The sequence below is a fragment of the Canis lupus genome, chromosome 36, assembly GCF_048164855.1.
Source record: "Canis lupus baileyi chromosome 36, mCanLup2.hap1, whole genome shotgun sequence".
In the NCBI taxonomy this organism is placed as follows: domain Eukaryota; kingdom Metazoa; phylum Chordata; class Mammalia; order Carnivora; family Canidae; genus Canis; species Canis lupus.
Genome location: NC_132873.1, coordinates 7,134,786 through 7,160,944, shown reverse-complemented (window position 1 = coordinate 7,160,944; position 26,159 = coordinate 7,134,786). Strand labels below are relative to the sequence as shown.

At 45.4% G+C, this 26,159-nt stretch overlaps 4 long non-coding RNA genes across 5 annotated transcripts; 2 read left to right on the top strand and 2 right to left on the bottom strand.

Annotated features, from left to right (window-relative positions):
* The first annotated feature begins 7 nt into the window (after positions 1-7).
* LOC140625892 (uncharacterized) lies at positions 8-20,587 on the top strand. Of its 2 annotated transcripts, none has more exons than XR_012025164.1 (4): positions 8-204; positions 8,606-8,671; positions 17,727-17,892; positions 19,391-20,587. It is a non-coding gene; the product is annotated as an uncharacterized lncRNA (long non-coding RNA). The 2 variants fall into 2 exon arrangements; XR_012025163.1 differs by having other exon boundaries at positions 9-204; positions 19,386-20,583.
* Positions 6,104-7,226, bottom strand: LOC140625893 (uncharacterized). Its single transcript, XR_012025165.1, has 3 exons — positions 7,093-7,226; positions 6,455-6,805; positions 6,104-6,295 (listed from the first exon to the last, which is right to left on the bottom strand). It is a non-coding gene; the product is annotated as an uncharacterized lncRNA (long non-coding RNA).
* LOC140625891 (uncharacterized) lies at positions 8,685-12,128 on the top strand. Its single transcript, XR_012025162.1, has 2 exons — positions 8,685-11,460; positions 11,942-12,128. It is a non-coding gene; the product is annotated as an uncharacterized lncRNA (long non-coding RNA).
* Positions 11,331-12,366, bottom strand: LOC140625895 (uncharacterized). Its single transcript, XR_012025167.1, has 2 exons — positions 11,801-12,366; positions 11,331-11,657 (listed from the first exon to the last, which is right to left on the bottom strand). It is a non-coding gene; the product is annotated as an uncharacterized lncRNA (long non-coding RNA).
* Positions 20,588-26,159: the final 5,572 nt, after the last annotated feature.

Below are 26,159 nucleotides of genomic sequence, written 5' to 3'. Positions count from 1 at the left end.
TGGGGCTCCACTGTGATGTCACTGAGCTTTGTTACACTTGTCATATAGGAGAAATAAGCTGGCCCCTTGAGTGCAGCTCAAGGCTATCCTCAATTTTGAGGCCCTTTTTATGTTAAATGAGGACTTCCAGACAGGTGTTATTGAACAACTCAATTTCTGCTCTGTGTCAGGCCTCTGGGGGAGTACAAGAGACCATTAAAATAGGTATCTCCTGCCTGTAGGAAGTTTAATGACTGTTGAGTGTGTGTACGTGCATGTGTGTTTAAATCTCTCTTACACCACTGGGAGATCACAAATGTATTTCTGCAAGGATGTGACTCTAGGAAACCCAATTCAATATGAGCAAAATATAAATATTCTTTCTCTTTCATCTAACTCTGACACTATGGGCTAATTTTGTGACTGTCCTATGTATTGTAGGATATTTGGCAGCATCCCTGACCCTCTACCCGTAGATGCCAGTAGCTGTGACAACCAAAAATGTTTCTAAACATTGCCTTGGGGGAGGGGCACAATCACCCTCTGTTGAGAACCATTGGCTTCACCATTTAAAAAAATTCAGTCGTCTAATATTTATTGATCACATAGTATGCATTATGCACCTAGGTGTTAGAAAAATCATTGTGGATAAAACCAGACATAGACCCTGGTTTCATGGTGGCCCTCAGCCTCATCAGGGAGGGAAAAAGTCATCAGAAATCTGCACAAATCAGTAAACAATAACTTCCCAACATGGTGCAGGATAATTACATCTTGACAGGGTGCAGGATGAGGTTGGAGAGGCAGAGACCAGACTAGGCTCATGTGCATTGGGAAGCTACAGAAAATTGTTTAAGAGGGTAATGTGATGAGATTAGAGGTTGCTGGGTAGAAGGTGGATTGATGGGGATGTAGAATGAATAAAGGGAGAGTCTAGTGCCAATTGCTGTGGTTCAGGAGAGAGGCATATTTGATTGTGGCTCAGGCCTGAGCCAGAAGGGGTGTTGATTAGGATGTAGAGATGTGGGCAACAGACACAGACTTGGTGATGGATGGACTGGTTTTGGTTGATGAGAGCAGAAGGTGTACAAAGTGTGGCTTTTGTTCCTGTGTAATAGAGCTAGCTGGATGCTGGTGCCACACACCGGCTTAAAGGCTAGTGGTCATCATGCATTTTGGTTGAAAACATTTTAGGTTTGAGGTGCCTTTGATATTTCCAAATAGAGATATTGCATGATTGCTGGGTACATGGGCGTGGAGCTCCAGGTAGTGTGAGTTAGAGATCACCACCATCTCCAACTTTCCCAGTAATGGATTCAATATCCAACCTTCTCTTCTTCCTCCTTCATACCTTATATTCAGTCTTTTGGAAAAACATTTCAAAAGAATTCCCTCTTTCTGTTCCCCCTTCTCTCTCCACTGCTATCATTCTCGTTCAAGAACCAAGCACCTTCCATGCAGCAGGCTCTTAGCAAAAGTGGTTTGAATAGAAAAGAGAACTCATTCAAGTTCTACTCTTGGCATTTCTGATGTCTATAGGTAAAAGTACACGTCATGTTTTGAAACCTAGATTCCTTGTAAAGCCATCAGAAATGATACTTTCTATTATCCTATTTCCAGGAGGGTTCTGTTGGAGACCTTGATTTGCTCAAAGAAGGAGGAGCTCCAGGAAACAGGCTGCAGCCTTGTCATTTTGTATCTTGGGACTTTCCTGTGCACCCCTGCCTTGTTCCTCCTACAAGCAAGCTCCGTGAAAGCACACATTTAAAAATTATGTTTGCTGCTATATGTTCCTGAGGCCTTGAACATTCCTGCCACAGAGCAGGAGCCTGATAAGGATGTGTAGGATATTTGTTGAATAAATAAAAAGTCCTTCTATTTTTCCAACTGCCTCATTCCTCTCCATTTTGTCCCACCTCTCCAGGGAAGGTGCTCCTGACTTTTCAAATTCTCATTTTTCTTGGTAATTTGTCCAGGGCCCATGGTCCTTTAATACTGTTCTCAAAGTCAACCAAATCTAAGTGTGTGGCACCCTGATCCATGCCCATGTTGCCGTGTAGTGTGCGCGAGTGTGATCTCAAGAGGAGGCAGTGTCTTGGTTCCAGTCCTGAGTACACCATAAGCATCACTTCTCTGGACTTCAGGTCCTTTCTTTTGTAAATAAACTGGTTGGGTTAGGTGATCCCTGACATTTTCAGACTTTTGTAGTAGGCTGCTTGTAGTTAGGGGCTGTGTTTTTAAGTTTCTACTGTGTTTTCCATGGGTACTGACAGAGTCCACGATAGGTGGTCAATGAACATTCATTCATTCCTGCCTCTTGGGCATTATGAAGACAGACAGTAAGACACAAAGTGACTCTGGATACCACACAAGAGCATTTCTAGACAGGGAAGGGTGAAAAAGATGTTGTCTCCATCATAGGCCCCATTATTCCTGAGCCTGCTGGCTGAAGCATTTGCAGAGGAACTGGCCTCGTTAGTTGGAAATACATTTTCTGGATGGTCCTGGAGACTGGATAATATTTCTCTCCCCAGTGCCCTAAGTCCATCCCATCCCCAAAGACCCACTCTGCCAACGGGAAGCTGACATCACAGGGAATAAGGCAGTCACACTTGAGAACTGATGAACAAAGAGGAGTCTCCTTTTGCCTAGGATTGAGGAGAAGTTCTGATTTCAGACACTCATGCTGAGAAACTCCAGCAGCAGAGTCCAGTGTGGGGGGAGGTGCTTGCAGGCCAGTCGGGGCTGGGGCTGTGGGTGTTTGGGTTGGCTTCTGGGTCAGGCCTCCTGGAGTGAGGACAGAGTGGAGCTGAGCATTAGGCACTGCTGCCCGTCTCTGTTTCTCTTTCCATTTCTGCCTCAGTGTTGCGTGAGCCAAGGGAGATTTAGATAGAGCACAAGGAGTTCACTCCTGACCCTTAGGGGAACTGGAGCTAACCTTTGCAGAGTGTTTGTGAATCCAGTCTGCTGACTGTCTTCTTATCTCTAATTCTGTTTTTTAACTCCTCTTTTTTTTTTTTAAAGATTTTATTTATTTATTCATGAGAGACACAGACACACACACACACACACACATACACACAGAGGCAGTGACACAGGCAGAAGGAGAAGCAGGCTCCATGCAGGGAGCCCGATGTGGGACTCGATCCCAGGTCTCCAGGATCAGGCCCTGGGCTGAAGACAGGCACCAAACCGCTGAGCCACCTGGGCTGCCCAATTCCTCTTCTTTCTTGGATGTAGAAACTGAGGCACAGAGTGGTTCCATGAGCTCCTTCAAATAATCCAGCACAGGAATAGCAGAGATGCCCAGTAAAACTATTTGTTCCATACTTTGGCTTGACCCCTGGTGAGTCTTAGTTTTGTTTCTCTTGAATAGAAATGGATATTTTCTGGTATTGCTAAGGGGACATGGAGAGAGAACTAAATTTCTTGTCTTTTTAGAAGAGGAGCTATCAGCTCCCTCTGTCTTTGGGCTGAGTGTTATCTTGCCTGAAAACAGGTGGATAAACAGAATAGTAGTCTTTTATCTCTTGGAGGGATGGCCAAAGTGGTGCTGTGGGGAAGGGGTTGGAGGTCAGTACTCCCAACGGCCCTTTTCTTAGATTAGGAAGGGGCAGGGGCTTTAAGCATCATTGTTTTAGAAGTCAGATCTCTGGTGGGGTCCCATCTCACTTCTCCAATTCCAACTCATTCCATAATTTTCCTGGTTAGTCCAATAGATGTCTTCCCAGGGCTAGATCTCCCCAGCAGGCAGGGAATTGGGGCTTATTGAGAAGGAAAATGGAAAAGTTGCTGACAGTCCTTACACATGTTGATGACTCAGTCTGAATCCCTCTCTAAAACCTAAGTCTCTCCAGATGTTGACCTCAGCTGGGAAGTGGGGACCTTCTACCCTGTTCACATGCACGCCCTGTCTCCTTTGCTTTTGCTGCTGCTGCTGCTGTTTGGGCAGGCGAAGGGGGCTTAGGGGCAGGCAATGGGATGGGAAAGCTGCTGGAGAGTGGTCCCACCAGGGGCAGAGGTCTCTGAGCTCAAGACTCATCTGCTGTCTCCTGTAGGGAATAAAGAGAACCCAGAGCCCAAAGCTAAAGAAGAAGGGATCTCAACTCCACTTGCCTCTTCCCATCTAGTTCTGGGAAACAAGGAAGCATCTTGGTTCTGAGGATGACTGGGTTCTGCCTGAAGGTTTGCTGGGATTCTTTCCCATTTGTCCTCCAGGCTCCTTTCCCAACCTTTTTGAATTTGAATTGCTTTCCCAAAACTGTTTTTCCATAAACAATTTCTGTTTTCCAGGAAGAGAGAGTTTGGGCTGCTAAAAGGGAGGAGACACATCACAAGACCAGTGGCCCTGGGAAGTTCCTCAGGAGTCACCTGGACCCTCCCCCCTCCTTCTGGAGGTCAAGAGGCTTGTCCAAGGGCTGCACCCTGGCAGTGCAAGAGCTATGGCTGGACTGGGGATTGTTGATTCCCATGCCAGAGACTGCCTACTGCTCCCTACTACCCTCCTTGCTAGACAGGAGTAGATGTGGCCTTCACTTTCCATCTGCTTGCCTTTTCTCTTTTACAGGTACCACTAGGGCCATAGTGAAGGAATCTAATACTGAAGGAAGATGGAAGACTGGGTGGGGGAAGATAGTGAATTCTTAGAGGTAGGGTGTGAGAATTTGGAGGTCTTCTGCACAAATTTGAGATTCTCCTTTTGGAAAGAATTCAAAGTTTTATTTTTGTTATTTTTGGACTTTCAAAATGTTGTTTGAATACATCCATTCGTTTTGTAACTATTAGCGATAAGGCTGCATGGTGTAATAGTGCACAGAGTAACTCTAAATTTTAGGCTTTAGAAGCTTCCAAATAAAGTTTCCACATTAGCTACTCCCCTGACCCCACTGATCTTAACCCCTGTCTATACCGTAATGAAGAAAAAGCTGTCTCTTGCTGGAATGCACTGGGGATACAGTTCCCTTCAGTAATAAGGCAAAAACAGGGCTGTGGCCTCAGAATACAAAAGGGGTGTTATGGTATGAAAATATCACACATATTCAATCATTGGCCTCATGTGGTCTTTAGGAACAAATGTGTTTTATCCATCTACCAACCGGAGTAAGGAACTTTGAGTTGGTAGGGTTGCTAGAGAACAGTTTCATAATAAATAGGTCTGGGGATGAAGGGTAACTTGGCCAAAGTCACAAATTATAGGCAAACTTAGATCTCAAGCCCAGATCTCCTCATCTCCAGGCCAGGCTTCTTGCCACTGTGCCATGAGGTACTACTGTTGAGATTTATGGCCTTTTTTTTTTTTTTAATTTTTCCCCTGTGCTCTTTCTCTGTTTTTCTTTTCACCCTTCATGTTCTGAAGGCCACAAGCCATGAACTTTTGCCCTCTTCATATTATCCCACCCACCAAGCACTATCATGTCACTGAGTTTGAGAGTACCTGCCTTGTGAAAGGGAGAAGAGTTGACACCCAAAGGGGCTAAGGATCAGAGTGACAGAGTGTTGTCACACTTGAGGGTCAATGCCTTTATAATTGATTGCAAGGCATTGTGACCAACATATTGGTAGGGTACATTGGCCAGAGGAGACTCTCAGTATTTCTGGGATTATCTTTTGTATAATTGTCTCTTATAACTCCACTGACCAATATTTGGTCAAGAAAGAACATCATAATCCAATTATATCTCTTTGGCTTGCTGTGAAGAAACTCCAAACTCCACTTCCTACTCTTAGTGATGAGCAATAAGGGTGAAGGAGAGAAGATATGCTGGAAGAACAATTTTACTTTGGCTCTTGATGATCTTGAAAATTGGAAGAGACAAAGAAATCTTGCCTGATAGACTTGTTGCCTATTTGGTTTCTTCATTGTTCTTTTGGGCAGAATTGCTCATATTTTGAAAAGTAAGTTTAGCTGTATTTATACTAAAGAAGGAGAACAAAGTAACTCTTTCACAAATCTCAGAATTCTGTGGTCCAAAACACAAAGATCTGGTGACCCTGTCCCCCTCGCACCCTATCCTGGGACAGCAGGGATGACTGCCTAGGGAAATCTTCAAAACAAAGGCTTTGCTTTCGATAATGACCCCCTTCCCCCAGTCCTCCACCCCAAAGATGCAGATTCTTTGTGTGTTGCAGTGACCAGATTTTATTGATCAAAAAAATTGTCAATGATGGGCAGTCTTATTTTTGTTCTGGGAGGAAACGTGGAGGGTAATGCCACAGAGGTGCTCTGGAGTTCTGGTAAGGACTATATCACCGTGCGGAAATATTTGTATGTCCTATAGACCACTGTCCTGCAATAGTGCTGGGTGGTTTCGCCATGCTGTAAGGAAGCAAAGACAATGGAGGTTATAAACTTCCCTGATTAGGGTAGGAGAGTCTCAGAAGGTTCTTTAGGTGAGCACATAAGGCCAACTTGACATTTTCCAGGTTTTCCTTTATGGTTTTGTTACCCTTTTAGCTATAGTTTGGCCTGACTTACTTGAAACTTCCTGTGATGCCTGTTCCTCATAGGCCATGTGTCCCCGGAACAAGCTACATTGTGGGTGGGATCCAGTGCAAGATGATTATACTGGCCTCTTGTTAAAAGATATGTTCCGGATGATGATAGGAGAGCATAAACCAAGCCTCAGGTCCCCTGAGTACAGGGCTGTTTATAAGCCTCTGAAGCTCCTTTTCACTTAAGGCGCTTCTAATGGTAAACATCCAGATCCAGAGAATCTCTATCTAATTATCTTTATAGTCCAGGAGAGCTGATCGATGTCTTATTCATAATGGGGGGTTGATGAATATTTGCAAATGCCTTGCTTCTCACTGAAGCAATGCCTCATGCCTGAAAATGAATGAAGCCTCTTCAGTAATGCCTCCATCACTACTTCCTCTCTCTCCTCCTTTTACAAAACATTCCCCAACTGCTCCCTTTATGTCTACACTCCCTCAGGACCACATACTCAAGAACTTGACAGTTGCTCCCCCCCTTTCCTTGGTGGTACATTTTTCTACATTCCTGAAGAAAGCCCTCTGAGTCCTAAGGAATGGGCAACAATGCTATATCCTAGAGTGGCTGCACTCAGTGATGGTAGATGTTAGAATCCCAATGTGGGTTTTCTGGTTATTTACCTGAAAATGATTTTCTGAGCCTTGAGATGGGGCAAAGGGGGATCATCGGAAGAAACCAGGCCACTGTGGACTTGGATTTCCCCACTCTGGGATGTCACAAAGTCCACATGAGGTCAGCGACCAAACCTATGGGAGAGGGGCTGAGCAGTAGGACCTGGGATGATCTCCTTCAGCATTTATTCAGATTGATTTTCTTGATCCAAGCCTCTTGATCTACTAAACGTGGACAGATTATTTCATTTCTCTGGTCTTAAAAATCTTCTTTTAGTTAAAGCCAGAAGGACAGGGACTTAATGACAATCCTATTATTTTACTAATGAGGGAACTAAATGCCCAGTTGGAAATTACTTCCTTAAAGGCATCAGGAAATTGCTCAAGGACACATAAATACTAAATAGCTGAGGTGGGAATTAAATCTGTGTCTACTTAATTTTAGTGCTTCTGCACAGTGTCTCCTCATGTATTTTCTGCTATGCTGGATAGGGGCAGGGAGTTCCATCACCCAGGGAGTGACACACACTTCATGTTTATCAAGAGGACAGATGTGGACAAAAGGCTTGAATATTAAAACCCAGAGAACACTGATCCAAGTCAGTGATGGGGATGGAGAAGAAGGGATGGATTGTAAAACACTGAGGAGGTAAAGGGAAGAGCTATGAAGGGAAAGTTTGAGTCCTAGACTTCTGTCCTGAGTGAATAACCAGTAGATACTGAAGCAGCACCTATATTTGTATATAAAGCGCTGGTTTTAGTTTTGCACAGATGGAGATGCCTACTGAATAGACCCAATGTTCACTCATGTGCTCAGAGAACAAATGAGATATAGATAACTAGCTGAGAAGAGCAATGGGGCTGGTGATGTAGAACATTGGTAAAGTAGAGTTTTGTGTAGTTGAAACTACAGGAGTAGAAGAGATGGTCTAGGGGCAAAATTACAGGATTTGTCATCAGCCTTTGGACGTTTTAGGGGACGTAGCTGGAAAGAGACAGCAGAATAAAAAGAGTGAGGTTGCAAAGTAACAATATGAAGTTCATACGTGGAAGCGCCAGACCTGGGGTGCTCATATTACTCACTGGGGACCTACTGAGTGCTAAGCACTGTGCAGAGCACTGGAGGAGGGTCATCTTGCTTTCCAATCCTTATTTGACCCTGTGGAGCACGTGACTGTTAGGTTCCTGCAAAGACAGAGGAGGAGGGGGTGTGGTCAGGAGTGCAGTGGGTAGAGGAGAGACAGGAGGTGAGGTAGTGGAGAGTGGAGGTTGTTTTGGAGCAGAAGAAGGTAACCCTCTCTGTGGCAACCTCTCTCTCCTTTGCTTTACAGCCAAGCTTCTCTAAAGAGGCTTTATTCGACCATTATTGCTCTGACATAGAAGGTTCTTCCAGACTCACTTTACCCATGTGTCCTTTTCCTCTACCTGCCCTCAACCTCCTCCTTTAGAGATAAGTCTGTAGTTTGGGATGGACATCCAATCTTGACTGGTCCTTATTATTTCACTCTGTGTCTTCCTTTAGGCAACTTATATTCTGGGAGTACAGAGCCAAGATAATAGCTTGTGCTTGGAGCAGTGGCAGGAATTGGTAAGTACTCTAGAGATATTTACCTATTTATTTAATCCTTATATCAACCCTGTGAGGTTGGTACTATTATTGCTGCATTACAGGACTAGGGTGGTTGGGTTATTTGTCCAAGACTCTGCAGCTAATAAATGGAGGAGCTGAATTGTTCTTGCATAAGAAACTGGAATAATTTCTCATGTAAGACTGTTTCATACATATTTTACATTAAAAAAATGCTAAGCAAAAAAAAAAAAATGCTAAGCATAAAGATAGGCACTCAAGAAATTCTCAAGAAATCCCTGCTAATCGAGAGGTGGATCACTATTATTTGTCAAAACAAAGTTCTTGAACAAAGATATCTTATTTACAAAGTGAGGATTTATTCAGGTATTTGGTGTGTGTAAGGGAGGGGGATCCAAGTTGATATGTACTTAGGCTGGTAAATTCTTAGGTAGATTTTTGTCATAATTTGGGATCTCACAAACATGGCTCCATCACTTCCTTTCTATCCATTCCTCACTCTGACCCACACCACCGTGAATGCATAGGAAAGAGCACAGAAACATATAGGCCCAGAGGCCACTGCAGATCTTCAATACAATTTTGGATGAATAAATCAGTTGTTCTATCAAATCATCTCTAGGGCATATCATGATCATCCACTCTAATCTTTTAAGTTTAAAGATCTCAATTTTTAGGTATGGAAACAACTGGACTGTTAGTAACTTTTGATGAAAGAGGACATAGAATAAATTAAACTCAACTTCACATATGTGTACATAGGTAGTTAAAAAACAATTCTATGTATCTCTCTTCTCTAACTTCTCAACCTTTATTGCATTCCCTAGTATTAAAACCACAGGTCTTACGTTAAAAGAACAAGAGTATTTTTTTAAAAGATTTTATTTATTTATTCATGAGAGACAGAGAGAGAGAGAGAGAGAGAGAGAGAGAGAATGAGGCAGAGACACAGGCAGAGGGAGAAGCGGGCTCCATGCAGGGAACCTGACGTGGGACTCGATCCCGGGTCTCCAGGATCACGCCCTGGGCTGAAGATGGCACTAAACCACTGAGCCACCCAGGCTGCCCAAGAACAAGAGTATTGTAGAATTTCTTGCCTTCTAGTGTCTGCAAGAGGCAGGAAACTAGAGGGACTATGGGAGGCGCTTGGATTATCATCTCCCTTGCCCCTGCAAAAGGTGGATCCTCTTGAAGAGGATGAGCCATTGTTCAGGAAGTGTGTTTGAAACCAAGCTTTAAAGGAAGAGAGGAGATGACTTGTCCCCTGGGGCCTCCCTGCAGGTCTTTGCCTTCTGGCACTACCTAGCAACCATCCAAGTGTATTCCTGGACTCTTCCCTCTCCTTTCTTGTCCATGTTGAATCTTCCTTCATGATCCTGACATTTTCATGCTCTGGGGTGGCAACCCTTGACCATTACTTGTTAATTTTGGACATACTATTGAGGAAGCTACTTGGGTCTCTATTTTCTTGCCAACTGTTGTCCAGTGAAACTTTCAAAAGCAAGACTAATCATGTCACTCTTGCTCAGAATGTTTGGGAAACTCTTTACCACCCTACAAGGTTTCATATCTGCCTTCTCAACCTCAACCTTGCTTTTTAGCCATGTCTTCTTTTTTCCACCTCAGGTAATCTCTGCTGTTCCAGCTAAGTTGAGTTATTTGAAACAGAAAAAGTACAGGTGTTCATGAAAAATTCAGTATCTTACTTGATTTTTTATTTTTTAGCATCTTTACTTACTAAATTTTTATGTGTCCTTCAAAACTCAAAACAAAGGCACCAAATTCTATAATTACTTCCTCAACAAACTCTTCATCTTTTGGGCACATTTTACATCATTTATCATATTCTGTCCAGAATTTTTTTGTATGCATGTCTTCTCTTCCCAGACTTACAGTTTCTTGGGGTTGAAGCCGTATTTCTGTGGGGCTCTGGGGGACATGGCAGGGATAGTAGATAATCAAGATAAATTGAGCTACAGGTTTGAACTCTACATTGTTGGAGATTGGAGTTGGGGGTGGGGAGAGGCAGGAAGGAGAGATTACAAAGGATCACAGGGCAACTTTTGGGAGTGGAGGATATGTTTATTATCGATTTATATAAATAGATTTATGGGCATATACCTATATCAAAACATCAAATTGTACATTTAAATATGTGCAGTTTATTGTATGTCAATTGTCCTCAATACATTCTTTAAAAATATCCATATTGTTCAAATCCTTGCTAAAAAAGTTCTTTCTATAAATAAGATGATGGGACCAGGAATGCATACCTAAATGTGCCAGCCAATAAAGGCTTTGAAGTTACGGAGTCTGAAAGACTAGTACAATTTTACTTGGTTTGTAGCCTACAGGGTGGTTTGTATGGGCTACAGTGATGGGCAGCCAGCTGATTCTAGTAGTCCTAACAGGTCCTCTCTTGATTTCATCCAAATGTCTCAGTGCTTCCCAACCACCCAACCAAGCTCTTCTGTTGACTTTCAGCCATTGTGACAAGGCATCACCAATCATCAGGTCCTTTTACCAGGAGCTCCCATGTCATGGCCACTTGTCTCTCTATATAAAGGGAGTGATGGGTGGGCTGCTTTGGATACATGGACCTGGGGTGAAGGAGGGGGACAGCAGACAGAGGCTGCTGTTGCAACAAGACCCCTGGGGCTGGCCAGAATTGGGAAATGTAAGAAGATGGTGCAGGCTTGTAGATATAAGTGTTCATCGTGCCATCTGAAGGATTTACTACAGAGAAAAAAAGCAAGGAAATTATGCCAGAAAAAGAACAGGAAGACAAGGTATTGATGACATTTTCTGATAACAAAAGGGGACTCTCAGACTTGAGGAGCTGCCATCCTAGCTTGCAGGTGTTCCAAAGTGTCATGCCTTTGTCAAAGCAAAGCTCTCCTTTTGCCTTCCAGAGACTGCCTCCAACTCTTTGACAGCCTCCCTGCTCCCTGCAAAACTGCAGCTCTCTTCCACTTTCCCACCAGTCCTAAAAACAAAACAAAACAAAAACAAAAGAAAACAAAAAAGCAAACCCTAAACATTCTGCATTCATTACTTGTCTTCTTTATGCTAGAGCCTCCCATGAATCTTCCCTTTCAGTAGAGAGGGTGACATAACCACTAGACCTACCTTTTTGAAGGTTGATTTCTCAAACTTTCTGGCCTATGTCTCACGAAATCTGAGAAACTGAGCTGAGAAGTTCCCTATATAAAAAAAATACATGGGTTTCCTGAGCATAAATCTTACACTTTCTCATTCTTGTCTCCTTAGTCAGCAGCATACGCCAATGCTCTGGTTGAAGACACTGCTTGACGTCATGCTTTTCCATGTCCTGTTTTCTTCCACGGCCAGCAAAAAGAAAAGCCTATTATGTGGCCGGCCCAAGACCACCATAATCATCTTTGATTTTACTTCTCTGCCCCCAGGTCTCTAAGTAAAATCTGTCTCCTTTCACTGAGGAATGGTGTTTTGTGTGTTTTTGCTTAGCTGGAGAGTGACAACCTGGAGTACCCTGGCCTTTTTTTCATGTTAACAGGATAAGTGAGGTATAATAGATAGAGGGATAAACAAGGGAGTCAGGGGGAAACACACACTTCCTGCTTAAGAGGTTTGCTAATGAAATGTATGATTGGGTTTTGGCTTGGGATAGGATGAGATGCTTTCTGGATGTGAAAAGAACTTAACTTGGTTTGAAAGAGATCTTCTAAGCTGCCTGGTCTGGGGTACAACAGCCAGAAAATCCATGACCAGATCATCAGCTTATACTTCTAGCTTCACTTGTTGGTAATTAGTAATGAAAATGCTCAGTTTTTCTAGAAATTAGTTCAGGTCCTGTCAAGATGGAGCCCAGGAACTGTGAACATGAGGAAGGGCAAAAACATAACAGAGGCCTAGAATGGCATATGAGTATTTAGAACTTTTTTTTTTTAAAGGATGACATCCCCAAGCATCTTCTGACAGTATACCCTAGATATAATACAGTCTTGGGACCCTTGGGGTCAAGTAATTCTGATATCTGTGTGGAATCCCTTGTGTCATTGAACCTGAAACTTGTATAAATAATTCACATGAAGGTACCACATCATCTCCTACCCCCAATGCATTTTACCCTTAAATCGTAAAAGTTCTGCAATCTTTAAAAAATCATATGCCAGCCAGACCAAAGTTGATCTATAAGATTGAGGCCTCGAAACCCAATTCTTCCATCTTCTTTGCAACCTGAAAGATGCAGAACCTATTGTTGAGCCAACTTAGGTAGGTCCCTGTGTTTTGTCCTACTTTCTAGATATTGATGAGCCACTTGTTCCTGCTGGAACATGGGTTTCTCTAATGGCCAATTTGCTCTTGGTGGGTGCATTAGGTCTTAGCATGGGAGTGGGGAGAGATTATAGTTTCAAGGTGTTATGGCAGGTGTCCCTGGGCCCAGGAACAGAGGCATCTTGCAATAATGTTATAGTTACATTACCAGATGTAAGTATATCTTATGATGGTACTTTAATATAAAATGTTAGTTATAACAGTAGATAGAAGCAGATCTTGCAGTGGGACCCCACAGTAAAAGGTTAGTTATAACATTGTAACTAAATATATTTTCCGTGGTGTCCTGTAGTAATATGCCATAGTTCTGCCTTAAGGTGGTACCATGTTGTAATGCTCTACTGTATCTTGTAATAATGTGCTGTAGTCACATGTTTTGCACACACTGGTGGAGTCTGGGAGAGAAGGAGAAAGCAAAGGAGGTCATTAGGTTTTCCTGCTTCATTCTGGTGCCAGTCACCTATACCATGCTCACCATTTTTGCCAGATTTACATAGAACTTGGCCTTGTTCACGTGCATGTGTTATTGAAGGGCTTATAGTCTACAGAGTCAAAGTAACAGCACAGGGACACCTGCCTAGCAGGTGCCCCAAGGTTGAAATTAAGTGCAAGAACTTTGAATCATAGTGTCTAAGGCATTAAATATTTTTTGATGAAAGTCCTGTATGAAGTGAAAAAATCATGACTGAAGTTACACCTCACAGCAGCTTTTGTGAGTTATGTCAGGTGACAGGGCCATTTGGAGGGACCTGGAAAATAAAGGGCTGGATAGTACATGTTTTAATTTTTGCAGGCAAAAGCTGCCACAGTGAGTGGCTATATGGCCACATTCCAACAAGACTTTATCTGGAACTTGTGCTATTATTTCACTTATCTTGTAACAATGATATCAAATTTACAACTGAAACACACTGAACAAACACAGTGAATGATTAACTTGAAAAAAAATCACTGAAAGGCAGAGGTAATGGAGTGTCCTTTCTACTCTCACAGTCCCCTGAGCTTCATTAAGCCCCTGGGACTCATCCTGGCTCTGCCTGGACCAGGATCTTCTTTCTTTGGGTATTGTGTAAGTGTCAACTTCACTTTTCCTTTTCTAAACCCTTTGTGATAGTTTATCCTTTCTATTTATGGACCTTCAACTCCGTCTGGATGTCTTCATGCAATGGGCCGTCTTTCTGCTTGTCTTGGTGGTAGTCAGGCTTCTTGTAAAAGAGGTCATTTGGGGGGTTGAGGGTAGGACTAGGCGATTGGGGCTAGAGCACAGAACCTACTAGTCCTGAACCCGGTGTCCTGAGGCAGTTAAGCCAGTGACAGGAAGAAAGCTAACTGGCTATTCCCAGGGTCAGGACATTATGTGATGCAATGTGGTCATAATGCTCTATAAAGTCACCATTATCCTTATACCTCATAATAGCAGATGTTGAAACTGGCCCCAAATTGAAGTTTGTAAGTTTATTAATTCAAGTGCAATCCCTTCTGCCTGTCTACAACCCATTTTCTAAAGACTTTCTCCATTCTTTCCACTTTTTAAAAATTTTATAGTTGTCTGTTACTATGCCATCTGATGTCTATTTCAATATACTCTCCAATTACAGCAGATTATCTTACTTCCATGATTATGTTTACCTGATGGCTTCGGAGCTAACTTTAGTCCACAGATGTGTTTTGACCATGCAGGCCAACATGGGGTGAGCAATAAATATTCGAACTAGGTGCCACCACTGAAGTCAGTGACTTTCATATACAATCTGGATTTTTTGACTTCTTGGTTGCTCTTAAAAATTTGTTCTACAACGCTGCATCCCACTTGAGTTCAGAAGTACCTTTGAGATGGGGCATGTACTCTTCACCATCGTCTCTGCAAATCTCTGCTTGTTTCACTCACATATTACTGGCCTGAACCCTGAAGACATTGACTTTGTAACCTCTCTCCTAAACCTTTGGAACCTACAACTACTGACTTTGTTGGTTCCACTTCTCTCTTGCCCATATTTATCAAATAGTTTAGGGGCCAGTTCGGTATTGTAGGCAGGGGAGCTAAGGGTAAGAGCCTGGGATTGAGTCGCAACAGTTTGCTCTCTTTTGGCTTCCTATTCAGATCCCAAGGACCACACATCATTGGGGCTATTTCATTCCTGGCCTCAGAATCCCTGTTTGTTTCTAAGGCACAGTTTGAAATCCATGGGGGAAAAAGAAGAGAGCCAGCTGTCTAGATGTGCCTCGGGTTCTATATTGGGAATGAGAGACTCGTCACAAATCAGAGTCCTCCCATCCCTGACACTCAGCACTACATTTTGATGGGTATCCCACTGTGGTCTCTAAAACAGTCCCCTTCCACACAGCTGGAGCAGCCAGGTAATTGTGTTAAGCAGAGGAACTGCCTGAAACAGGTCCTAGCCCCAGGAGTCTTTTCCACTGTCCTGAATGCCCGCCCAGCAGGGACCCTGTCTGACTTCTGCATCTCTGGTGTTTGACAGTAACAATGGCAGCACTGATGATAATGTTGTGACAGGAGAGTTCACTGAATTATCAGTTTGTGTGAATCCTCTGAGCATTTCCTCTTCCTTGTTTGAATCCTAGAGCCACATTTTCCTATTGTTTCCTTGCTTTGGCTGGGGGACAAAACAAAAGCTCTTTGAAGATTGCTTCCTTCCTGAGTTTTCGATATCTAAAAACCGGTGCTCAAGAAGGTATTACATTTTGGGAGTGACTTGACTTTTCTCACCCTCCAGTAGAGCCTGAGACAAGGACTTGAGTACATACAGGTTTTATATTATGAAGTAGATTCTAGGAAGCAGGAATGGTGGGAATTGAGAGTGTAGGCCTGGAAAGGGGGAGCATAGAGTATGTTACGGGGCTGATGACTGTCATAGGCAAGGGAGGTAGAAACTATATAAGATGTACCTTAGAATTGTCCCTCCTGATGATGGGAGGCTGGGACATTTATCCATTGATTGATTTTCATCTCCTACTAGTTGAAGGCTTCCCCTAGGGAATGTTAACTGCTTCCTTCCCCAGCTGTCTACAGTCTTTGGTATGTGGGAATACTTTCTCCCTGTTATTCTGTTCTTTATTCTTTGGGCTTCAGCCAAAAATGAGCTGGAAAATGCATCATTTTAAGATTTAATGTCGTGTATATATGATTAATCTATTTATATCTGCATTTTATATACACACATATATAATTTCTGCATTTATATATTAGATACATTGTCTATTAGATACATATCTGTAGTGCAGGATCTACTTAATACTCTGTTATTTGGATTTACATAAAATAATTAACCAACCAACTTACTGCATTTCTAATTATTTGCTTTTATTGAAAAATGCGTATGAAATATACATATTTATTCAGCATTGTTAATATTTTTAAAATTTTTCTTAGGATACAGCTATAGAAGTGAAGTTACAGAGTCAAAGAGGATGACATCTTTAAGATTCTTATTACATTTTTTTTTCAAAATCATTTTTTCTAGAGGTTTCATTGACTTATCCTCCCAACAGCAGTGTGAGAGAGTACTTACAGTGAACTTTGGCAATGACCAGGAATGGGTAATTAAGACAGTTTGTAAATCTTATTGCTTAGAGAACTTTTAGCATAGTAGAGATATCTACTTATTTAGGATAGGTTAAGGTAGGTTAGGGGGTTATTCTACTTAAATAGAAAAGGGATGGATGATACTCATTCTGGATTCACCGATCTCTCTATGACAAGCATGCTTTTTTTTTTTTTTTTAAATTATATCTGCTGGAAAGAGCACATGCCCATCCATCTGCACACATTAAACACAGAGAACATATTCTTTTTTTTTTTTAAGATTTTATTTATTTATTCATGAGAGACACAGAGAGACAGAGAGGGAGAGGCAGAGACATAGGCAGAGGGAGAAGCAGGCTACATGCTGGGACACCGAGGTGGGACTCGATCCCAGGATTCCAGGATCACACCCTGGGCTGAAGGAAGGCGCTAAATCACTGAGCCACCCAGGGATCCCCCAGAGAGCAGATTCTTAGCAAAGAGTCCCAGTTTGGGGATATTTGAGTTTTCAAAGGTGCCATCATGTGTTCCATTTTATTTTCTGTTGATCCATGTAATAAATGAATTCCCAGGTAGTCTGTGTTCAAATCTCCATGACTATGTGGAAAAGCATAAACCAGATATATGTTAGGATTGTTGGAATTTCAGTATACATTACCAAATGCTTTGAGGAAAGTCTGACAAGGAAAATTCTCAAGCTATTGATCATCAGGATTGGGAAGGACTTGATTTTCCTTTGTCTCCTCTGTTTCCCATGAGTTGACTGGTAATCAAAGAAAGAGATAAATGGGGCACCTGAGTGGCTCAGTTAAGTGTCTACCTTCAGCTGAAGTCATGATCTCAGAGTCCTGGGATGGAGCCCTATATCCGGCTCCCTGCTCAGTGGGGAGCCTGCTTCTCCCTCTCCCTCTGCCTGCCATTCCCCTTGCTTGTGCTCTTTCTCTGTTAAATAAATAAATAAATAAATAAATAAATAAATAAATAAATAAATGAAAAATTGTTTAAAAGGTGGTCAAGAAAAGAGGCAAAACAAAGATCTAGATAACTTGGGTTTCTATTCAGCCCTTGGACTAGTGAGCAGGGACCATAGTTCTCCATCAGAACTCAGGTGAACGAGTTGCAGCCACATCTATGTTTTTTTCCAGCACCTCCTCTGTCTTCGTGTTTGACCTCCTTGCCTTTCTTATCTTACAGGCTCAGGGCACATTCACATCTGTCATCAACAAGAAATGGGCTTGGGTGTCACCGGAACCAAGGGGAACAGAATCTAAGGATTCTCAAACCCAGAATAAATTCTGACTTCCCCAGTTCTTCTGAGGCTTCCTGCTAGATCTTTTAAAGCTCTCAACACCGATAGCTGGTTAGTTTCATGAAAGAACTTGGTAAACAGCTGATTTCCAACCCTTGTAGGTCCCCACCAGTGTCTGAGACAGGCCATTCCTCCAGAACACCAGGGGGAGCTGTTGTGCTGCCCAGTGCCAGCACCAAGATGGTTTCTAAGGGGAGTGTGGCTATAGATGTAGGTATATGCAAACCAACAGGACACAAGTACGGAGGATATACTAGTCACAGAAAGCAGAATATTTGAAACTGGGATGGCCCTAGAGTTTCCAGAACTATGGTGGCCAATGTCCATGGAGGAAAATGTAGTTTCTATCGTATCTGTAAGCTGCTGCCTCCCTAGATTTCCCCTTTTTCACCCCAATCCCTGCTCTAAATGTTTTGATTCTTGATGAGGTCTGCAGATACAATAAGTGAAAAGAAGAATCCATCCCAAACTAATAGCATTCCAGAAGGAAGAGATATAGAGAAGAAACATTGCTGCCACTATACAGCTTACGTTCCATGTCTGCCCATTCCTAAAATGTCTTATTAATTGATATTTCCAAGGGCTTAGACCCAGGGCTGGAACAGCAGGTGCTTAATAAATACTTGCTGAACGGAGGAATGACTCCAGTTCCAGGGCTGGTTTTGCCACTCTCTGACCCTCCCTGGTCTCTCTGGGACTCAGGCCCCCCATCTGGGTACTAGTGGGTGGGAGGAGAAAGGGAGATCTCACTAGCTAGTCACTGGAGTCCACTCTAGTTGGGATGTTCTGTAGTTTCCATATTCAAGGACCTGGGTAGTTAAGTGTCTGAAGTAGGAGTCGTCTTTATTGCCTCCCACAATAAACTGACCCATACGTGGAAGAGAAACAGTCCAATTCTTGAGCCCACATCAGAGTGAGTATGCACATGCTGAAACAAGACACAAGCTCTCTTTTTTTAGCTCTGGCCCCACCCCTGTTCATTTCAAGTGGCCCCTGGAACTCAACGACATGGAAGATAAAGTGATTCCAATGTCCCTAGGGGGATAAACTTAATCCCCTCTGCCAGGCAGCCCCTGGTTTGGGGTAGCCAGGGCTCCTCCCTTTTTGCCTCCTATGTTCACGGCTCCTGTGGGCATGACTTAGTGGTGCTGTTCCACACTGACATTTCCTTTCAGGAGCAGCTGGTTTTGCAGCTTCCAGCTTTTCCAACACTTTCCAAAGGAGGCCCATTTCTTCCCTTCCAAAATGCCATTATTGGTGGGCTGGCAGTCCCTTCTCAGGGCTCTGGGTTCCTCCAGCAAAGGAGCAGCCTCTCTGAGGGGGCTGAATTTCAGATCTGGAGGTGTCTTCCTTCAAGCCTTCAGGTTTTCAGAATTCTAATACTCCCTCTCGATCCCTCACACTGAGAGACGTAGGTACTTCTAATAATTGTCACCTCTTTGCCACTTTCATATTCCCCTTGGCCTCTTCGGTTCTTAGTACTAAGTTAATTATTCCTTAAATTCTCTCCGTGAAGATAACTCGTGTGTTTTCTGTCTCCCAAGCCTAGATCCCGACTGATATAGGTCCCATAACAAGGAAGACAGAGGTCATCCCATGAGGCCATAAAATCCTAGGCATGCCAGTTTGTCTACTTGTGTGCAGGTGAAGTGGCTCCACCAAGGGTAGTCCAAGGCCAAGGGTAGTCCTCCAGAGGAGAATGGACGCCAGTACAAAGCACTGGGGAAGAAGAAACCCAGTAGAGCTGGAAAAGCATGCAATGAACCAGTAAGAGGGATCTGAAGGGACCTGCCCAGCACCCTGGTGGTTTCCACTATGTGGACATTGGAAAATCTAGTTTACCCCACACAGAGGCTTAGGGGCCAGATGTGTGATCCCGGCAAGTGGTGTTCCAGGAGCTCGTGGCAGGGAAACATCAGTCAAGTCAAGGAAGATGAGAATATCTCCTGGAGAGGTAGGCAGAAAGAGGCGGACATGCTTTCCAGGCTGGAAAACCAGAGAAGAGTGGTTGAGGCAAGTCCAGGAACACAGACTTGACTTGAGGGAAGCCTCCTACATGAATCCAAGGAACTTGCCAGAGTCTTTACTTTGCTTCTGTGTGTTGGAGTCGTATCTGTATACATGACTCAGGCACGGTACACACACCGAGCAGGTCCCCGGAGCAAGTTGGGGTGGAAACAAGAAGATGTGCTTGCTGAAGAAAGGGATCAGGCTTCCCTGTACTCACTTTAGATGAACCTGGGATGGCACCCTGTCTGCTGGCTCCTCCTGGAAGGGACACCTGACTTAGTTTATATTTTTAGGTACATCTGCAATTGATGATAGGCTGTCACACAGCAGGAGGCTTGTGATGTATGATGTGGGGAATGAGTCCCTTCAGATTTTCACAGCGTGTCCTCTTGATTTCCTTAGCTAAACAATGAAGCAATTGGACACACCTTGCTCAAACTACTCCAGATCTTTTCCAGACCTGGTTGGGGGCATGTGCTCGATCCCCACATGTAACACATTCTCCAGGATGGTCCCGGGTGCAGATGCATTGCTTTGGGAGTGCAGCCACGGTAGCCTTGTACCCCACTGCCACAAGCCACACATTGTCCTCTCAGGAAGCTTGCTAACAGCAGGTGAAGCCACCTTGTCTTATCATGGGGTGTTTTCATGTGGATGCACGCGGCTACCACAGAGGTCCAGGCACGGGAGTGGTCCCAACATCCTTCTTGGTCTTGGTGGGTGACAGGGAAAGGGGAGGAAAAAGGCAAATGAAGTGTGTCTGGTGGTGGTGGGGTGGCTTGGAGAAATGGGGTTGTTGGGTTGCCCACCAGCTGGGCTCCGAAGCAGGCTCTCTGCCTTGGGAGGAAGCAGGCTGGGAAATCCAGCCTTTACTGTGTGTCACCTTCTAGGGCTCCTTCTGATTTCCTGTCTGGCTGGAGAGAGCGCAGGGGCGGCTCCAGAAGCACCGCGAAGTGAGGCTTCCCTGTTCCTCTGCTCCGACCTCCCGTCTCCCCTCGGTGTTGAGGCCCAGCTGCGCCCTTGTCCCTGCGGCCCCAGGGAGGGAGGCTCAGGTGCAGAGAAGTTCCAGGGAGGGAACAGAAGAGGGAGGGCAGGGCAGAGGAGGAGGAAGGAAGGGCTCGCAGAGGCGGAGGAGGACGGGATGGAGGGAAAGGCCGCAGGCGCCCGCGACCCTAGTTCTCGGCCTCCTGGGGCAAGGGAGGCTGGGCTGAGACTGCACCATGGGGGGGGGCGGGGGGGCTCGAGGAGGGCCTGGGCTGCCTCCCGCGGGGACCGTGGCCGACCTGCAGGGCACACGCGCACACGCGCACACGCGCACACGCGCAGGCCTCCTCCAGCTTCGCTCTCCTCCCCCGTCCAGTTCTCAGAACTCACTCCCATCGGATTCCGGGAAGTGGCTGGTGCAGCTTGTAACCGAATCCCGTCGACTCCCTTGGTGCAGCGGGGCGGCCCCTCTGCCCGCCGCCGAGCCTGGCCCCCCGCAGGCCTCACCCCCACCCCCCACCCCGCCGGGACCCCCAGCTGCAGCCGCCTCCGGCTCTCCTGGGGGGAGGGGGGAGCTGTCACCGGGCCTGTCCCTGCTCCCGCCGCCTTCCGTCGGTCCTGGGTCCAGACATAGCTCGCTTCCCCCCAGCCAGCCCTGGACCAGGGGACTAGGGGGTGCAGGCTCCGAGGGGATGCTCGGAGGACGCGGTCTCACCGCCTCAGAGGGATCTCCCGTCCACCCGGGGCTGAGGGCTCCGTTCCTTTCCCGCATCTTTGCTGCCCTGCTCCCTCCTCCTCTCTAGTTGGAGGATGCCTGTGGCCACATCTCCTATGGGAGGTGGGAAGGCAGGTCAGGGCTTGGCAAGTATTTTTTTGTTTGTTTTTGTTTTTCTGTAAAGGAAAAGTCAGTAAATATTTTAGGCTTTGCAGGGCCACATACGTTTTGGGTGCATATGCTTTTCCTTTCCTTCCCCGATCCCCCAGCTCTTTAAAAATGTTAACTAAAAAAAAAACAAAAACAAAAACAAAACAAAAAACCAAGCTAGTTAAGAGGCTGTACAAAAATAGGCCATGACCAGATTTGGCCACAGTGTGTTGACCCCCGGACTAGATGCTCTCTCTGGCTGTTACCTGTTTTAAATGTCTCCAAAATTAATTCTGGGCCTAGATTGAGTCGTGCTGAGCCCTAATTCCACAGAAGATCACTCAGAGTGTTGACAAAGGGTGCCACAATCTAATAAGTTTGGGAAGCAGATCCCTTCCTACAAGGACTTCACAGGCCTCTGTAGATGGGAACCATGTCTCTCCCAAACCAGACCTTGGGAGATTCCAGCGTGTTTGTCTGTAGCACTCTAGCTTTGAGGAAAATTGCTGGTATTCTATGAAATGCCTTTGGAGAAACATTTTTCTGTACGGATCTTCTGCCAGCTTTGCTTTTGACTTTGGAGAATCTACTTTTCGTCTGGAGTTTGAACCCTGTCTCCAGCAGCAAGTAGCGTGAACCCCAGGAGGACACACCTATTTACTGAGCAGCCTCCTCTGGCCAGGAAGAAGGGGCAATAAGGGACTGGATAGTAGGAAGAGGTTTGGGACCTTGTGCTTTGCAAATGGGGAGGGGCCCAAGAGCCTGGGATGGGGTGGCAGGCCCCTTGAGAATGGGATATAGGGTATTTCTTATTCCCCAGCTGAGGGGCTTGGAAAGCTCATTCATTATAGTCCGTTGGGGCAGTGAGATCCTCCCTGGCCCCAGCACCACCCATGTGGGCACATGCAGTTAGATCCATCAGGTGACATCCCCAAGGACCAACTTGCTGTGAGGGAAAGAGCATGTTCAAGTATTAGAAACTTGGGCTCTCTTCTCAGTCCCACTGATAATTAGCTATGCAAAGTTGGGCAAATCTTTTCCTCTTGGGATCTCAGCTTTTCTCCCCTGTAGGGCCAGGATATGTGCCTTTGGCCAGCTTCATGACTTGTTGGTGATGGTCAAATAAAGGAAGCCCGTGTGTCTGGCAGGATACCTGAAGAATGGAAGGGATTGTCCTCGAGCCACCTTTGTGTGGTGACCCACGAAGCCACAGAATGCCAGCCCAGGTGGTGGTCTGTGGGCACTGCCCACCTCTGCCCTGTGGGGACTGAAGCTCAGAATTATAGCCCACATCCTCTGAGTTCCCTTCCACATTTCATGTAGGAGGTACAGTGGGTGCAGCATTAGAGAGAGGAGAAAATATGGTTTGATGAAGAAGAGCAAGGAGTCCTCTGCCCTTTGGCAGTGATCTGAAAGTAGCTGCGGTTGGGATGTAGGGTGTCTGGCTGCAGAAACATCACTCCTCTGAGCAATCTCTGGAGATTTGCAAGGCCTCAGCATGAATGCCAGAGATCTTGCTAGCAATCCAGAGGGCAGGGCTTGGGGCCAGGGTTCCCCTCTGTGATTCAGGTCAGGGTTGGGATGATCAGGGGAGCAGGGAGCCTCTGGGTGCCTGGGTGACAGTGGCGGGGGAGCATCTGTCAGACCACTGTGGCAGATGACTACAGACACAAGGTCCTACTGTGCTCGGGCACCAAGGCTGGGAGAAAGGCCCCAGGTAAAAGGTGGTGAGATGAGATGTTAAAAAGTTGATCAAACACCTTCATCATCAGCATGAATATTTTGCTCAAACCTTAAATCCAGAGAAGGAGGACACAGAGAAGAGGCAAGTGAGGGGAAAGCTGAAAGCAAGTAACATCTTCAGACAGGCCATTTGGTGGTATGGTTGTGAGTGGATGAGTAGTTTGGGAGGGGAGTGTTGAAAGAAAACTCCACCAACCTAGAATTCTGTATCTAGCAAAATTATCCTTCAAAAGGAAGGAGAAGTAAAGACTAGACATTTTTAGACAAACAAACATGGAAGGTGTTTGTCACCAGGTGACCTGGCTTTCAAGAGATGTTAAAAGTTCTTCAGAGAGAAGGAAAACTGTATAGGTCAGAAACTCAGAGCTACATAAAGAAAAGAAGCAAAAGAATTTTTTAAAAATAATAATAAAGAAAAGAAGCATTAGAGCATTAGAGAAGAAATAAAGCAAATTTTTATTTTTATTATTCTTAATTGACCTACCAGAGAGCAGTTTGTTCAAAATTATAGTACCCACAATGTATTTGGTAATTATGGTTTATGAATAAGAAAAATGAATGATAGCAATGTTATAAGGGATGGGAGGAGGAATGGGGGATATTCTTTTATTGTTATGAGGTGTCTCCACTTGTTTCTTACGATGTCCAGGTTAATGGAGAGACGGAGCCTGGTCCCTGGCACATGTGCAGATGAAACTAGGCCCTCTGTCTCTCTCAGGGCCCTGGAACACTCTAGTGCGGGAAGGGGCTTGCCTGAACGTGGCTTGGTCCACCCACCTCACATTATAAACGGGGAAGATGAGGCCTGCAGGTCATTTATAGTAACACCCTGGATTGTGGGGAGAGAGATGGCTGTCCTTCCTCTTGTTAGGGGCTTTCTTGTGTGCAGGGTCTCCTGTGATCTGTGTCTCCTAGGAGTAGTGTGGGAGGTGGTGAAGGGAGATGGACCTGAGGCTGTACGTTTCAACCACGGTTCTTGAAGTGTGGTTCTTGGACCTGTGGCATCAGTCACCTGTGAACTTGGACATTCAAGTTCTCGGTCCCTCCCCAGCCTAGGGAATCAGGAACTCCCCAGTCATCTGTGTTTTAACAAGCCCTCCAGGTGACTCTGATGTTCCCCAGAGATGGAGAGCCGCTGGCCTCAGGTCTTCAGGTGGCGCATGGAGGGAAGACCAGCATCTCCATCTTGACTGGAAAGTGCTGGGGACCCACAGAGGGGCCGCAGAGGAGGAACCTGCAAGCACTCTCTCTGCTCTTCCCTGCCCTCCCCATTGGCTACAGCGATCCTTAGATCTCCTTCCCACTGGGCACATCCCATAGTCACCCCTCTGGGCTCGAAGCCTTATCTACTGGTCCCAGATAAAGAGTGAATTGGCCTAATCAGTCTGACTCGACTGACTGGCTCCAGGGAGGTCTACTGGTGGTGCCACCGCCAGAAATGGAGCAGCTCACGTGGCTGACCCCCCCCCCCCCCATACACCATGGCCCCCTCGCCACCGCCATCTCTCCTCCAGGAAACGCCAGTCCTGGGCTCGGCTCTCCCTCTTTCCCAAACAGTCCTCAGCAACTTTATTCCCCAGAGAGATAAGGGTGCCTATCTAGAATTTCTGTGAAAATCATAGTGGCGAAAGCCTCTCTGTCAAGGTCAGGCTGTCTTATGGGTGGCTGCTGGGGGGAGAGAGAGGAACCCGGCTGAAATTATCTCAGCCTGCCACAGAGCAAAACAATGTGTCTTTGTAGCTCTCACCAGTATTGCAAGATAACTGACATTTTGAATTACTGCTAATTCTCTGCCTTTATTGAGGAAATGGACCATCTTTGAGGCCACTGCTTTGCTTATTATTATAATGCATACTTAAGTAAATTGATAGGGCAGGGTCTCCCCACATTGCAAAGAGGTGGAAACAGGGCTTGGAGACATTTGTTGACTCTCCTCGGGCACTGAGTAAGTCCTTGGCTCAAGCTGGAACCCAAAGCCCCATTCCTGGTATTGTGGCAGGAACCAGGGCTAATGCCCAGGAAGGCCCCATCTGCGAGGGAGGTCGGCTGATGGACCAGATGTCTTCCCAGATGTTCCTCCCAGGCTCAGCCTGTGTGGCATGATGGCTCAACTAAAGGGATTTTTAATCCTGGGGAAAATGGTTGTCATTCAGGGCTGGCTCAAAATTTGGCCAAGTCAGCTGTGAGTGAAACCAAGAAGTAGGGCCAAAAAGCAGAGAGGGGTTTCCATGAGATCATGGGTAGTAGCCCTGGGATGAGGTGGGGCTGTGGCTGGGAGCAAGGGGGTGGACAGGGGCTGTCAGATTGCGGAGAGACTGATGGTGCTCTTCTGGGGCATCCTCACTCTGCTGCTTCTTCCTGGACCTGAGTTTTCTCCACTTTCTGCCTTCCTGTTCCAGAACCTGGAGGTAGATGGATCCAAGTGTGGGAGGAGGGACATCTGGTCAACCGCTTAATTTGTGCCAAAGGCTGTTGAATACCATTATTACTTAATTATTAAATTGCTATTTACTCATTATTACTGAGCAAGATGAGTTTAGGAGGTGGCTGGCTGGCTAGTTGTAGGGATCAGGGGCAAACCCTGGAAATATGTCTTTCTTTCTAGCTTTTAGATCAGTTTTCTGCAGAGCCTCAGTGGAGCAGAAAGGTCTTCTGTGGTTGAGACAGGGAGGGGCTTGGAGCCCCATCCCCTCAGCTTCTCCACTGAGTCACCAAG